Source organism: Talpa occidentalis, unplaced genomic scaffold (genome assembly GCF_014898055.3).
Source record: "Talpa occidentalis isolate TD23 unplaced genomic scaffold, MPIMG_talOcc4v2.1 talOcc4.5, whole genome shotgun sequence".
Classification (NCBI taxonomy): Eukaryota; Metazoa; Chordata; class Mammalia; order Eulipotyphla; family Talpidae; genus Talpa; species Talpa occidentalis.
Window position 1 is genome coordinate 135,308,455 of NW_023604861.1, and position 15,642 is coordinate 135,324,096.

Consider the following 15,642-nt stretch of genomic DNA (forward strand, 5'->3'; position numbering starts at 1 on the left):
TCACCCCAAACAGCATTACAGAAGCACCCAGAATGGCACAGACATGGGCATCGTGACTTGGGCAAGGTGACATGAGACTGAGCATCAGAACATTCTTCCTTGAAATGCACTTACAGACGTACACAAAGCCCATCACTCGCCAGTCTCCTGTGCTGACTATGTCAAACCAAGTCCTCGACTTCTTACGGTTCCCTTGAATGAGGGCTTTTCTGAAAAATGAAAACAATCTATGTTTACAAGATGTGAATTAATCAGCTTAATATTAACTGTTCCAGACACTGTCTCGAGCTCTGCAGATTCACAGGTGAATAAGGTACTGTTCTTTGTCCCAAGGAATTGACTTTTATGGAGCCATAGGGAGGTAAACAAGGAGTTGTGAAACACTGTAATATTTGCTAAAACTGCAATCTTCCGGGGCACTAGGGGACCCTGTGCTTTGGTCTTTCATCAGCTTTCTCTCCCTGATACTCACACCAGAGGTCCAGCAGGATGTTGGTGCAGAGGGTGTTGTCAAGGATCATCCACAGAGTCCCGGGGGGCCCCTCGCAAGGACAGGGAAGGTATCTTGAGCTCAGAAAACAAAGGGGCTGTGTTTCCCCTTCCTTAGCAATGTGTTAGCTTTTTGCCTTAAGGATACAGTTAATCCTAAGTGACTATGTAGGTAACTTTTCTTTGCTTTAACTACGAAGGAGCAAAAAATTCAAAGGTGAGATCTCCAGCGGTCCTCCAGGACCACACGCCCCTGTCTTGTACACTGGCTGCACTTCGGCTTCTCTCTCTTTCTCTTCAGTCTCTCGCTTTCTCTTTCTCTCTCCCCTCTGTTTCTGTCTTCCTTTACTAGTTTTATTTTTTTAAATCCTACTGTATTTAAAAATACAGTTTTCTTGTCAATCAACTCAAATCCATTTTGGAAAGACAGAGTAAAATACAGGAAGATGGACAGATGGACATTCAGACAAATGGAGGCATGGATAGAATGATGATTGGATTGATGCATGCATGCATGGATGGTTGGATGGATGCATGGATAGATGCATGGATAGATGCATGGATGGATGAATGGATGGATGAATGGATGGATGCATGGATGCATGGATGGATGGATGGATGGATGGATGGATGGATGGATGGATGGATGGATGGATAGATGGATGGATGGATAGGAAGATAGATTTTACCTTGAGGGAGTTATGGGAAGCAAAAATGAAGCAAGGATATACAGTCAGATTGGATTTTTGTTGGGAGGAAGGGAGGAGTTTCTACCTGGGGATAGGTAGGGAAGAGGGCAGGGGAGTCTGTTTTACACTAGTCTTTAGTGAACAGAGCTAATTAAATAAGTGACTTAGTAATCACGTCATCTGGTTAATGCACTTCAGAATGTGTCCCAGATACCCTGGTCATTATGCTGATGGAAAGCTTTCTGAAAAGGCAAAAAGCCCTCTCCCTATGCTCATCCTGTAATTATCCATTTCTTGCCTACCCCTTGCTGGTTTTGATAAGAGCCATTAGGATAATAATTACAGACTCGACTAATGTATTAATAACTCTGTCGATGTACACTTCTTTATGGCTCTGTGAAAGACTGAAATGTGTTAACCTCCTTGGCGCCCTCAGCCAGGGACTGTGTCAGACGTTTATTAACGACCTGCTCGAGCGGCCCGGACCCCAGCTCGCTGCAAACATGTGCTGTGTGCAGAGACAAAGCCTTTTCATTTCTCTCATGGCCATTTTCCTTTTTAGGAACTTGAAATGAAATACTGTGTTTATCCTGTATATCCGAAGAATGTACGTCAGCTGCAAAGCCTGAAATAGACATGGTTTTGCTGCCCTAAATATTTGAATCTTGAGTCAAGTTGTTATAATTGCTAGACCTCCTTCTTTAAATATAGAAGGACAGTAGAAACTGCACATTAGAAATAAACACCCCGTTGCGACGTAGCAGTTTCTATTGGACTTTTTTAAACAATACTCGCGGTCTTGGTGAGGGTGGTAGAAGCTTGAGACATCTGATACATCTGAAGTCAGGCAGCTCTAAGGGACGTGATGAGGGGATCTGGGTGAGGAGAAGGTGTGAGTCGTGGTCAAGAGAAGCGTAGTCATGATAGGACGGAAACTTCACCACGCCTTTTTGTAAAACCATTGTTCATCAACCATTACCCCCCCTACAGGCAGCTGTTTCACTGATAAGCAGTTTCAGATTAAACAGTGAAGGCAAATACGTTTACCACAGACAAAAGCACATACAGTGGGACCCAACTGCCTTTGAACTGTTTGATAACTTATCTTCTGCAGCCAGGGCATTAAGCTAAAGTTGCAAGGTTGTCTTGACATCAGCAGAAATAGCCTTGGGATAGAAATGCGGTCAAGGGGTCCTGCTCGAGCATGCTGAAGTCAGAGAAAAAGAAAGAAAGGACTCAAAGTCCATTGTCAGTTGCAGGTGGACTCTGGGCGAAAGGCTCACGCTCACGCTTCGTCTTCTGTTTCTTGTAACACCAGGTTGAACCTGCGCTGAGACCCTGACATTTACATCCCAATGCTCATTTTGAAAGGGATTTGATACAGTTTGGGTCCTTGGAATTGAACTATATGATTGGTGCCTTTGAACAAGTCATAATGAAAGATATTTTCTAATGGTTGTTTTTTTTTCTATTAAAAATTTATTTATTTATGCATATAAGAACTGGGGTACAGGACAGAGGTGCAGGGAGTGAGAGAATTTACCAGAGACAGAGTGGGGAGCAGAATAGGCAGACTGACTGAAGCACACTGCTGAGGGGAGCAGCGGGCGAGTCAGGAGAGGTCTGCAGCACCATGTGGGTCACCTCCCTGGCCGGGGATCAAACTCGTGCTGCAGTGGCTGCCGATAGCTTCATAGTGCTGTATCTTAACCCCTTGCACCACCCGAGAGGCCCCTCTAATGGTTGTTTGGAAGATAATTTTGAACATTTTCAAAATGCATTTTATATATATATATATATATATATATATATATAAAATCTGTCCATCTATGTCTACCAATACCTGCATATGTAGGATATATGGTATATACATGATATGTGACAGGTCTTATACAGTGTCTACCATACATAATACAGAGAGAGAGAAACAGAAGTGAGCCAGCTTGACAAAGATTGATCAGGATATCAGCTTATATTTAATACACCCATTTTTTCATTAGTAATTAATGTAGTTAGTCAATAAATGTCAAATACAACTTATCTACTGCTGGACAAGCTGATGGACAAATCAGCTAGATGAAGACACACATTTTCTGCCAAACTTCCAAAGTTTGCACAAACAGGTGCCGAGAAAATTGAAATTTCGTGAGACTGACTCCATGATGAAGGTAGAAGGGAGGGGAGACGAGGGGCCGGGTGCTCAGAGCCACCCCAGGCTGAGGGGGGACAAGGAGGGCACCAGGGGGCGCTTCCCATACCAGCTCTCTTTGTGTCTCTGGGTTTGGACTGTTTCAGTTTGGGGATCGCAGAGCAGAGGTGAGAACCAGCCCTGCCTCTCAGTTCTGGCCTGTTACTGACACGAGTACCTGCCAGGGCTCTACCTGATTTTTACTTGTTGAGATGTTTGTCTGTTTACCATTCATTTCCCTTTCTCACCATCCCTTGCTCTCATCTCTCCCACCCCCACAATTAGCAACAAAATCAAATCTGGTCCATTTTTATCTCTCTCTGTCATTGTGCTTTGCGCAAAGAAACATTTTAGTTTCTGTCAGCGGCCTGGATTGCTAGATTCCACTCTGTGTCCAAGGAGCATCATTAGTGAAATGATGTTGTTCACAAGCACCCATGACGCAGGGGACCCTGACTTCTGACATCGCCTGCCCAGGCGGCTCTTCTGTTCACTCCCCTAGCGACAACCTTCAGGTGCCCTCCGGCTCCCTCCACCACACACCGGCATCCTTGTGATGGGGGCCATTAAAGATCTCAGATACTTTTACCAAAAATGAATAAGCCACATTTCTAGCACATGCCTCATGGGTGCTACAAATTTGTAAACCCTACTACCCTTCTCCATGATTGATGGTATAGTTGGGGTGGGAAGAAGGATGAGTTATCAAAATACTCTAGAAAAAATAAATACGCTGATAAAAGCAGACAAAATAAATAATCCTAATAAAAAACCAGGCACGAGCTTGATCAGAGATTCCAAGAAGTAAGAAAAGGTCACTGGTACTTGTGAAGATCCCTCTATAGGTTAGATATTTTGCTAGTCATTTCCCAAGTGCTAAAGGACCTTTCTGGCAAGTACTGGAGAGTAAGGGAGATGTTTCAAAACAAAAGCTAAGAAGCTTACATGGAAAATGCAGTATTTATTCTGAAAAGATCAGACTTCTTCGAGTATCGTGATGGGGCAGAAAGAACAGGACAGTCCCAACATATCTAAATAATAAAGAACTGCTAAAAACACACAAATGGACATACAGAAAGATGCATTTGAGGGCTATATGGAGGGCCCAAGAATCACTGGACACTGCTTAGAGCTTCACAGCTTGTAACACTGCTTTAAATTATGAAGAGATGATTTCCTATTAACTATCCAATAAATATTTGTTGAACAATTAACATGTGTCATGCAATATTCTAATCTTGGGCCAAAGGTGAACCTGAGACTCAGTCAGGTCATCATCCTCATGGGATTTACATTCAAGTGGGTGCAAGTAGATGACAAGTAAGTAAAATAGGAGGGGGCAAATAAATAAGCAAGCCAAACGAGAAAATATCAAATAATATGCAGTAGGTCTCAAGATACCATTGTATGAATTAGGAAAAAAAATGTCCCCTGTGGATGGACAAAATAGAGGGGCAAAGCACACTTCCTCTGAACCGAAAGGTGGGTCTACTCAATACCACTTCTGCTAACACAACGTGAAATTCCTCTGGCACTCAGGAGGAATCTATGGGCAGAAGTCTGGTCACGCCCACCTCCATGGCCTGGAGCTCTTGACAATGCCCAGGCCACTTAGCTCTCTGGGGACCGTGATAGAGACCCCAGTTGGGGGATGAGTAGGTGAGCCCAAGTGGCTTAGGGTGATCTTGCTGAAGCAATGATATTTGTTCTGAGATCTCAAAGATGAGCAGAAGCCAATCATGCACATCGAGGGTACAACACTCTGGACAGTGAAACTAATTCGAACGAGAAGCCCAGCAGGGACTAGTGTGGCTGTGCATGGAACAGAAAGGCCAGTGATTGAGCAGAGGGTGCAGGAAAAGAAGACAGAGAGGACAAGTATGCTAGGGAGTTCGCATTTTATTTTCAGATTTTACTTGAAGTGGTACGTATGTGCAGTGCTTGTGGCTGTAGTTGGAATTCGGTAACTTAGTTTGAGTGAGGTTTATATGAATCTTTCGACTATCCTGGTCTCGATGGAAGATATAAATTATGTATATTTACATTGAGGTTATAAAATCCTGATTTAGGGAATCAAGATCCTAGACTGCTATCACTGAAAGAACGTCATATATAATTTAGTTCAAGCTTTTTTCATATTTAAATGGAAAATGAATGATGATAGAAGATGAAAAAATTTACCATATAAGTGGAATTATATTATGACGGTAAAGAGGTGGTTTGGGAAGGTGTGCACAGAAGCAAAATAAGAAGACATTTAAAATAAAAATATATCCTCTAGATAAAGCAAAAGCAACAAGTTCAAAAATTCAAGGGTGAGACAAATGCAATTTATCCTCCTGTATCTGAACTCCTGAGGCATTACACACCCCCATTCTACCAGGGAATGGAAATTTAAGCCAGGGGTGCTCAGCAGCTCCCCTACCCTCCTCCTGGTGCTCTTTCTAAGTTCTAGGACATATTCCCCACCTGAAGCCCTTGTCAATGGATGGGGTTGGATGGAGTGTCCCCTCACTGATGCCACTGGCCACTACCCAGTGTCTGTGGCTCTGTGTCATCCAGTCAGTGTCCCGAAGTCATCTGCTTTGGGGTCCTATCTGAACTATCCTCACGCCATGGTAAATATGTGTCCCTCTGGGCAAGTGGATCCTGTAATATTGGCCTAAGGCTTTCTGTCTAATTAGCCCTGCCTGATGGTCTTCCTCATGTCACCTCCTTCACAAGGAACACCCTGAGCTGACCCTCTTCCCGGCCTCAGACCCTCCATCCTCTCTGGGAGGTTCTTCATCTACCCCCAACCAACCCCAGAGGCCAGCTCCTCTGCTCTCACCCCTATATTGTGCCTTCCCTTATCTCCAGGTAGGCAAATTTATCTAATTGTTGCAACTTATATCTAATTATTTATCTAATTGTCTAGTAACTGTGATGACAAATTTTATCTGACTAGTTAAACACATTGTCTCTTTTCTGTTGTCTCTCTCACCTAGATCTGTCCCATTACTTCTCTGCACTCTGCTGTAAGATAACCAGCTGCCTAAATTAGGGAAGACTACAGGGTAACAGACATTCCTGAAAAAAAATCATCAACCTTGACCAATAATACAACCAAATATCATCCAGGCACTTGAATTATCAAAATAAAATAATGTCATCTATAGGCACAATGTGTTGTTCAATGATTTTGCAGCTAAATGTAACTTAAAATGTCAAATATTTTGCAATTAAATATTTCTTAAATATAAATTACTCCCTGAAGGCATGCACACATTAATATATAAGCTATTGTGTGATATAGGAAGGTATCTCTAAAAATGGATATAAGTATGGGTTTCTTTCATACACACATGCATACACACACCAACAGAAAGAACAATTTATACACAAACGTAATGTATCGAAGGCCCAACAATATGTTATGGATACAATGCTAAGCCAGATGACAGAGGGGAGTCCCTTTCGATAGAACATTCCTCTAGTTTTTCAAAAAGCATAGATGGCTGAGTCTTTAATCTGGTGTAATATTTCAGCTATGTGTCAAACCATGAGAATCAAGAGATTCTGAAACAGTCAAATAATTGTCACTTTCACACTATTACAGTAACAGAAAGCCCAGCAAAATCACCTGGGCCTCACTTCTAGTTTCAGAAAATTAGCTGATCCAGACTTTCTGGTCCAAATGATTCAACAGTGTCCACTCATTCATTCTAATGAGTCACCAAATATTATGTTCAGCACAAGCACGACCCAGGAACTATACCAATCACTAAGAATGAATTGAGATGAAAAAGGCCTGGGTGGCTGACAAGAGCACCCTCCAGACAGACATGGAATTGGCCATCAGGCCTGGTATAAAGTCTATCACAGACGTGAGTCTGTGGTGCAGATCCTAGAAGAGTGACTTTTGTACACCAACTAAAATTACAGAAGACTCTGGAAGACTACTCTTTGAATGGGTCTTTAAAGGATGAGTAAAGGTTTCCTGAGTGAAGAAGGGAAAGTCTCTGAGTTCACATCCCCCTTAACCTTTTCACGGTGTGAGCCTCTTCAACAGTCTAGCGAAAGCTATCCTCTCCTTTCCTGGGTGAAGATGTTTAAGCATGAAAACATGATGTGATATTAATTGCATAAAATCAAATACATAAAACCAATGATAGAGTTCAAAATGCAATACTGAAATATGATTTTTAAATATTGAAAATAGTAACCTAGATCTTATTTTTTTTTAAGATTTATTTTATTTATACAAGAGCTGGGGTATAGGCCAGATGTGTGGGAGGGTGAGAGGATTCACCACAGACAGACAGAGCAGGGAACAGAAAAGGCAGACCAACGAAATACACTGCTGAGGGTAACAGTGGGCGAGAGGAGAGGTCTCTTGGCCATGTGGGTTGCTCCAAGGCCGGCAGGGATCGAACCGGCACTGCAAAGGCTGTGGACAGCTTCACAGTGCGTTGCTCAACCGCCTGAGCCACCATGGGAGGCCCAATCTTATTAAGTAGTTATTCTGTTATTCTAGCAGTTTTGTAGTGATTACCAAGCTTTCAAACTAGGGTAACATAAACATCATTTCAAGATAACTCTACTTGTGATTTGAAAAAAACTGTACTGTTAGTGGCAACTTTACAAGTCTCTACTAATGTGACTGGTGAGGTGGGCTGCTGCATTCATCATAGGAGGAAATAATAAAGTGATGTCTGTCTGATTGAAAAAAAACAAGGAAAATGTCCTCATTTAAGTGCCCTCTGAAGATTTATGGGGAAATCCATGGATGCCCAGACGGAGAACACTTGTGCTAGAAAGACAGACTGGAATGTGCAAACAGGGGAAACACATCAGAGGTGGGGAGCAGATGAATGTGGTCCTGATTACAACTGCACGTGCCACCAGTGGATGGAGGTGCACCCCGGCGGTGAAGCCTGATCTGCACAGTGAGTCCTGAAATACCTTGACTTTACCCACTTGACTTGGAAAACAGCAAAAGGATCTTGAAAAGGAGACCAACATTATCATATTGTGATTCTGGAAGATAAATCTGATATCAAAGTAGAGGATATTTTGTGTAATTATTTGACTCTTAAAATACATGTTTATTTGAGGACACTTAGCACAAGAGGAAATAGTTCTTTTGGAAATGCTCATAAATCTTTCTTTTTCTATATGTCATAAAATCCAAGCAATTCTTGGAGAAATGTAAGTAGTTTAAAAATATCAGAAGGATGTTTCCACCTGTCTATTAAGTATTCCAAGAACTTCCTTGAATTTCCATTGACCTTCTCTTCAACCCTTTCCCCCATAATCCCCATCAGAAATAAAAAAGAAGAAAAGAAAGGAAGGAGGTACAAAGGGTCTTGATTCCTCCTGATCGAAAGACAGAAAGTAGACACTCAGAGTTCACTGGAAAGAGCAACCTCCCCTAACGGTCGCAAATATCTTTACATGAGGACCACATGCCCTATAACTTGATATTTTAAAGTCATAAAACAAGCTAAGCAAGCATTCAGTAGAACAGTGCATGTTTAAAGAGAAAACTTCCTACATCGAGAATGACCTTCCCACATCTCACGCTGACCTGGGAGACTAGAGAATATCCTCACCATTGATGCCATCCAACCCGTGTCCAGTCCACACTGTCTTCCAACTGCCAACTCTTGACTATTCATGACATCCAAGGACAACCTCACCAGTGGGTACAGCCATTCTGTGGCCATGTGAGCCAGGGAAGACACTGGTGACAGCCCTAGAAGAGAGCTCTGGGCAACTTGGGTAAGGTGGCCATAGTTTCTTAAATAAAGGATGGAAGGTAAGGTAGAGATTCCTTGCCCCTTTGGGGGAATTGTTGCTTGAGAACCAGAGAGAAGATTCTAGAATGTGAAGCCCTGGAGAAGGACCTGCCCTATGCAGGTAGTGTAAAGGTATGAGCTTCTCATTTCTTTACTTAAAGATCAGGAAAATTGATGCAAATATAGTGACTACTGTTGTAATAGCTACTATACATTTCTAATCACTAATTTGATTTCCCATTAATTCTACCATTTATCACATATTTAAGAGAGTACAAGACCTGACAAGCTCACTGACTTGTCCAAGCCTACATAGTTATTAAACTCTGGACCCAAGATTCAGCCAAATTATATTTGAAACTCTATGTTCTCATGCCTCACTTCAAAGTGTTAAGACCCAAAAATGGATATGAGACTCCACATTTTGGTATTCATTTAATGTCAGAGAATGAACACACTGTTCTGAATATTCTTAAACAGTAAATCTTCATAACTATAAAGTAATTTGTGGATTTGATATCTGGAAATAGTAAAAGTCACTTGGTCCCCAGCAGGTTGTATTAACATGGGGGTCAAAATTGCTCCACCATTGCATCCACCTCCAGCTATGTGGCTGGCACCTTTTCTTATCTTTAATATTTTATTAATTTAATTTTTCTTCCCGTCTCATAGGTAGGAAACTGAGTCTCAGGTAATTATCCAGTGAAACACAATCAGAAACAGATAGAAACCCAACTCTTGCAAATACAAGTCCATTTCTTTTTCCTTTTAAAGACAATGAATCCAAAATGGAATCATTAAGAAGAGACAAATGGAAATTATTGTTCTATGTTACAGCAACACTTCTCTTGCCCAAGTCTAGGAGAAACTCTAATTAGCTGGGGAGTGTGAAATCAGAAAATGTCAATGAATATTGTTTGTTGAGTGAATCAATTACATTGAATCAAGCATTACATATCCAATATTTTCTCTGGCATAACTCTTGCACATCTCCAGAGAAACTAATTCATTTAGAGATACTTTTATTTGTTAAAAGTACAGTCCATGCATATTAAGTCATAAATCAGTGCAGTCTGCATCTGTATGTGTGAATCCCTGTGTGTGTGCACCAGTGTGTGCACCTGTATGTGTGCACACTCCTCTGTGTGTGCATGCTTCTGTGTGTGTGTCCTATGTGCACGCGCGTGCACTCCTGTGTGTGTTCCTTTGTGTGTGCATTCCTGCGTGTATGCACCTTTGTGTATGTGTGTGCACTCCTGTGTGCACCTAAGTGTGTGCACTCCTCCGTGTGTGCACTCCCGTGTGCTCACCTGTGTGTATGTGTTGCACTACTGTGTGTGTTGACAGCCTCCATGGAGCACTAGGTCACCTTTCAAAACTCGCTCCACTTACTCTTTCTCTCCCAAAACCCTTGGACTTCAGGTTAAGGCTGCCAACTCCCTCTTCCATTATTTCTTCCAGAAGCATCAGTGACGGCAATTCTAAGCATCAGTGACGGCAATTCTAACCCGTATTGGCTTATTTGTTTGGAGGATTGTCTGTCACCAGGCTCGGTGGCTGATGCCTTTTTATCTCTGCTTTCTCACCCTCTAGTCCATCAACAAATACAGAGAAAAAACACAGGTATTTTTAAATATAAGTTTCAATGCAATCACCACTTCAAAACATTTCAATTTGCTGGTCTCATTATGGTAGAGAATTAATGTTAGATCCAAACCCTAAAACATTTACCAAGTTTGTAATGTATGCTAGCACGCTTTCTCGGGCTCTGCGCTTTGGTTCATGGCAGTTTTTGATGATTTCATCTTGCTCCAGCCAGTGTCGGTCTGTTGATGTGTCACAAATATGCACGTGCGTGCATGTGTGTGGTGTGTGCACGGCGTGTTTGCCTGCGCAGGTGTGAGAACAGGTGTCTGTGCTTGTGATGTGAGGCTGGGCCAGTGCCCTGCAGCGGCCCTGTTGCCAGCGTGGCTGCCGGGTGAGGAGTAAGCAGGTCCTTCCTCTCCCAAGCCCTTGGTGATGGTGAGAGCAGGATGTGGAGACGGCGCTCACCTGGGCCTCAGGTCAGCAACCCTCCACCCGGTCATTCTGACACCCCCACAGTTCCTCACACGCAGCAGATTTTCAAACATGGAGCCTTGGCTCACATCATTCCAATTCTATGACATGTCCTTTCCGTCCTTTGGATTCACTAATTCTCACTGATCTTGCAATTTTGATTTGGGTTATGATGTTTAATAAAAAACCAATCTATTGTCTAAAACCCAGTCCATCGCCCTCCTCCTCACCAACCTCCACTTCACCTCGGCGCGTCAGCCTGTCTCTGCAGCCCGCACGCGGTCACCTTCCTAATAATGTCATCATTCTCTCTGGACTTGGGTTTTCTCTCTCCTGAGTGTGAAACAAGGTCACTCTGTATCCTGAACTCTAGCGCAGACTCTAACTAGGTCAATGAGTTTTGAGAAGGAGGGACACGGGAATGGGTAACACGTGGGATGGTATTTCCCCTGGTCCTCCAAGGAAATCTGCGCGCTTCATTGGACTGCTCCTCCCTTCTTTGAAAAACTCGAAACTCTGCACAGGGGGCTTGAGGCATGACTTGAGGAAGGAAGGAGGAAGGAGAAGAGGCTGCAAAGGAAGCGCAGACTTCCCTCTGCCAGGTCCCATCTAGGTGACTCATCGCTGCCACCGGCTCAGACTCAGCTCTGCCCCCAGCCCCGGCCTCCCAGCCTCTGCTGCCTCTGGGCCATCACCGGCCCTGGCGGCCCAGCCGGCCATCTAATTAGCCAGACTGGGGGGCCAGGGAGGAACTGGGCAGGCTCAGTGCAGCTCATTAAAAGCTCCCTGTCTCCTGCTGGGGAAATTGCTCTCCTGTTCACTGGTGCTGTTTCCATTTTGCAGCTCCCGGGGGAGGGGGCAGTGCTGGTTGAATTCCTGCTAAGCCATTTGGCCCAGAACCTCCATAAAACCCCAGCCCCAGGCCCCAGCCTTCCTGACGTGGCTTTCCTCATTAAACCTGGAGACAGGAGCCGGCTGTTCGGCCTGCAGAGGCCCAAGTGACACAGATGGGGCGCCTCACCCCGCGGGCCCGGCCTGAGAGGGGAGGAAGGTGGGGTCGCAGACGTGGCCTGGGGCCTGCGGGGCTGCAGCAATGGGGTGAAGAAGCACCCACAGAAAGAGCCAGAGCGCAGGGTGCGGGATCCCCGGGGGCGATGTGTCCCTTTGGGAGAGTGGACAGCAAGACTCCCTGCGTAAAACATCTCTCCGCAGACCCCCCCAGACCTGGGCCTTGAGTTGCAACCCGCCTTACCTTTGACTGTGTTGCCCTCTGGGTGTTCGGTGCCCGCCTCCGGAGTCCTCATGGCCCGGCCGAGGAGGCCCCTGAAGCCGGCCTGCTGCAGGCGCATCCCGCGGAGGGCGGGGCCTGCCTGCTGTGGACTCCAGAGTGACCCTCCAGGGCTGGGGAGCAGGGTCACTGCGTGGGACCCCTGTGGCTCTGTGCTTTTTAGGGGGGGAGTCAAGCTTGGATATTTGAGGCCCTCCAAGCGGGCCTCTGCCCCCTCTCAGCCTCTACTCTTCATTCCACCCTCAGCACCAAGCCCCCCGTGCAGAAAGATTCAGGGGTCTCCCTGAATTTTCACTTTGGGGGGACTTCAGGGTGCTGAAGGACTTCCCCGCCAAATTCTAGATCCAACGCAGCATGTAAATTTTTTAGGGGATCCTGTCCTCGTCTGGAGGGCAAACTAACACGCACTCTTCACAGCTCCATCTTGTACCCCAAATTCTACTGCCCAGATGTCTGAATCAGTCTGTTCAGATAAGAACGATTTAACCGAGGGCGTCCAGTCTTTGCATTTCTGGGGGGTATTCTTTGGAGGGGAAGAGACTGCACCCTGGGTCACCTTTCTCTGGCACCATGTTTGGATCCAGGCAATATAGAGCCAGAGCCCCTCCTATTAATAATAGTTATGTTTCTTGGTTTTGATGAATCACTGTTTCTGGCTATATAAACTAAATTCCAACTTCTTCTTACTCAGAGCAGTTCTCACAGAATAAAATCTGCGGGGCTGCTTCCTGAGTTTGGTCCTCACTTTGATTATCTAATGAACCCTGTGTCCAATTGTTCTTCACATTTTATTTTTCAGTTACCATGCAGGGGGCGCGGCCAGGGGTGGAGAGCTAAAAAACTCTAGGTTGCAGAGAAGAATCTGCCATATCTGTTACACGTGCAAATCATACTTCCTGCCCATGGTCTTTCAAGGGGAAAATTTCAAAGAAACAAAGGGTGTGTTTCACATCTGAGGCAATGGACTGTGGAAATGTTACAGGGGACCCCTGGGGGAATGGGGTGACCTGGGTTGTGAGTCCTGCCCAGTGTGTTTAAGAACTCAGGACAAGAGCTCAAAGGAGACATGCAGAGAGGAAAATGGCCTCTTCACAGGACGCAGGAGAAGAGAGAAATCAGAGAGAGAAGATTAATTAGCCAACAAGTCCATCCTGCCAGTAACACCATCTGACTTAAGATACTAGGGTGCAGTTTGAAGCCAGAAAAATCAAGAAGTTGAGAGCACACACATACCTCTTCAGTTTTAAACCTGGCGTGGCTGTTGAAGTGCATCCTTTCTTCCCTGGACTTCCTCGCCCCACTCGGGCAGCTAGGTTCATGGTATGCTGGGAGTTGTAGTCCTTGGGGTAGAAGTGGGGGTGGGTCCATTCAGGACACGATTCACTGACTCAGAGTTTGCTCCTCAGAGTTTGTTCCTCTGGCAGAAGTAACAACAATAAAATGCATAAAAGGTAAATAAAAAGTAATATTTTATTGAGAGCAAGAAGGGACCTCCAGTGAGGGCCAATAGCACACCCCTAGGCTCCTGGTAGCCTTTAGATTCCACTGCCTTAGTTCTGGGGGTTGGGGGCCCACTTCCTTGAAAACCCTACAGCCAAGGCAGCTTATATAGGGGCTGACCCAAGTCCCCCAGCTCTCCAGGGGCAGATCCAGATCAAGAGCTTCTCCTGGGCAAGTCTTGCTAGTTACCTCACTGTCTCATTTGGCGGGCGCAGACTGCAGAGTTCTGGCACGAAGATACTTAATGGAGTCGAGCAAGAGTTTATGGAAATCACCCTTTCTCCAGTGTTCTTTCTTTGGTGTTCCAGTTTTGCCTCCAGACCTCAAACCCACTCCATCCTCAGTGAATGATGCCCCCAAGCAGTTTCCTTAAACTCCAAATTGCAGTGGAATGTGAAACAGAAACTAGATCTCTTTTGATGGTTGCTGAAGGCTCAGAGATTACAGACCGAACGTGACTAGCACAGTTACCTGGTTTATGGTAGATGCTAAATTATTGGGAGTCAAATGTGTCAGATGCATAAATTCATGAATGAAGTAATAATAGATAGTCCCTGAGGTCTCCTATAGCTCTAATACTCTCCTAATACTCTATATCCAGTATCATGACACAGTCCTTGGAGTTTTTTTTTTTTTTTTTAAAGCTAAGTTTCCAAGATGCGTTCAGTGCCCCCGAACCCAGTTCCTAAGCAGGAGGTGAGCAAAATGGTATTCACTGTGTTTTCCTCTCTAATGTCTAGACGCTGTGACTGAGTACCAATTTCTCACAACCAGGGGCCATGTGCTGCTGTAATCATAGGAGATGGTTGTCATTAAAAGTCCTCTAAGAGCCTGGCAGGTAGCTTTCCTGGGAGTCTCTCTAGGAGAGCAGAGCTGCTTCCGAGTCTCTGGTCTGCCTGGAAATCACCCTTTCTCCAGTGATCTTCTACTGAGTTGACTTGAATCACAGCTGTTACATGCTACACCTGTTACATGCTAGCATTGAAAATAATAAAATGGTGAACAAGTGGTGTTGTGTCTGCCTTGATAAATAACAACAGCCACAACCTACTGAGCCTTCCTATGTCGCACATAGTTTGTCTTGTGTTTTGCCTGCAGTAGCTCCAGACCTCTCCTAGCCTTGTTGGCCAAGTCCAAGAGCTCGGAGGTTAGATGTTTCCTAGTGTTAGGCAGTGTCTACTGGAAAGGGCCAAAGTGCAAACCCAGATTATTCTGGCTTCAAAACACACATGGTCTTTCCTATACTGCACTGTTCCTCAAATACACCAGGATAATTAAATAAGTTGGACTATGTGATAAAATGTGGTAACTTAGCATCCACCTCCAGTACTGAAAGTCACATTGTGAGTGGGTGGAGCCATAGCACTTGACATGACTGCTGGTTCCCACAGGAGGCTGTGCACCTGGAGCTTGTCACCATGGAGTGTGTCTTTCATGTACACAGAGCTCCATCTTGGCCCTGTTGAACCAGAAACTGCAGGGACTGAGTCCTGAGCTCTGTGTGTGCTGCTGATGCAGCCAATCCAGAGAAAGACCCAGAACACCACTGTGGGGTTACCACCAGCCTCACCCTAAAAATTCAGCAGCTCTTTCCTTCTCCCACATTTGTGATTCTTTTGTTTTCATTTTAAATATATGTCTTAATGTGGG

General features: G+C 44.7%; 1 long non-coding RNA gene across 3 annotated transcripts; it reads left to right on the forward strand.

The window, feature by feature from the left end:
- The first annotated feature begins 9,218 nt into the window (after positions 1 to 9,218).
- LOC119258759 (uncharacterized) lies at positions 9,219 to 14,995 on the forward strand. 3 transcript variants are annotated; one of them, XR_008554179.1, is made up of 5 exons: positions 9,219 to 9,278; positions 10,608 to 10,769; positions 13,588 to 13,812; positions 13,899 to 13,943; positions 14,733 to 14,995. It is a non-coding gene; the product is annotated as an uncharacterized LOC119258759 (long non-coding RNA). The 3 variants fall into 3 exon arrangements; XR_008554180.1 differs by lacking the exon at positions 13,899 to 13,943 and having other exon boundaries at positions 9,220 to 9,278; XR_005128322.2 differs by lacking the exons at positions 13,588 to 13,812; positions 13,899 to 13,943 and having other exon boundaries at positions 9,222 to 9,278.
- Positions 14,996 to 15,642: the final 647 nt, after the last annotated feature.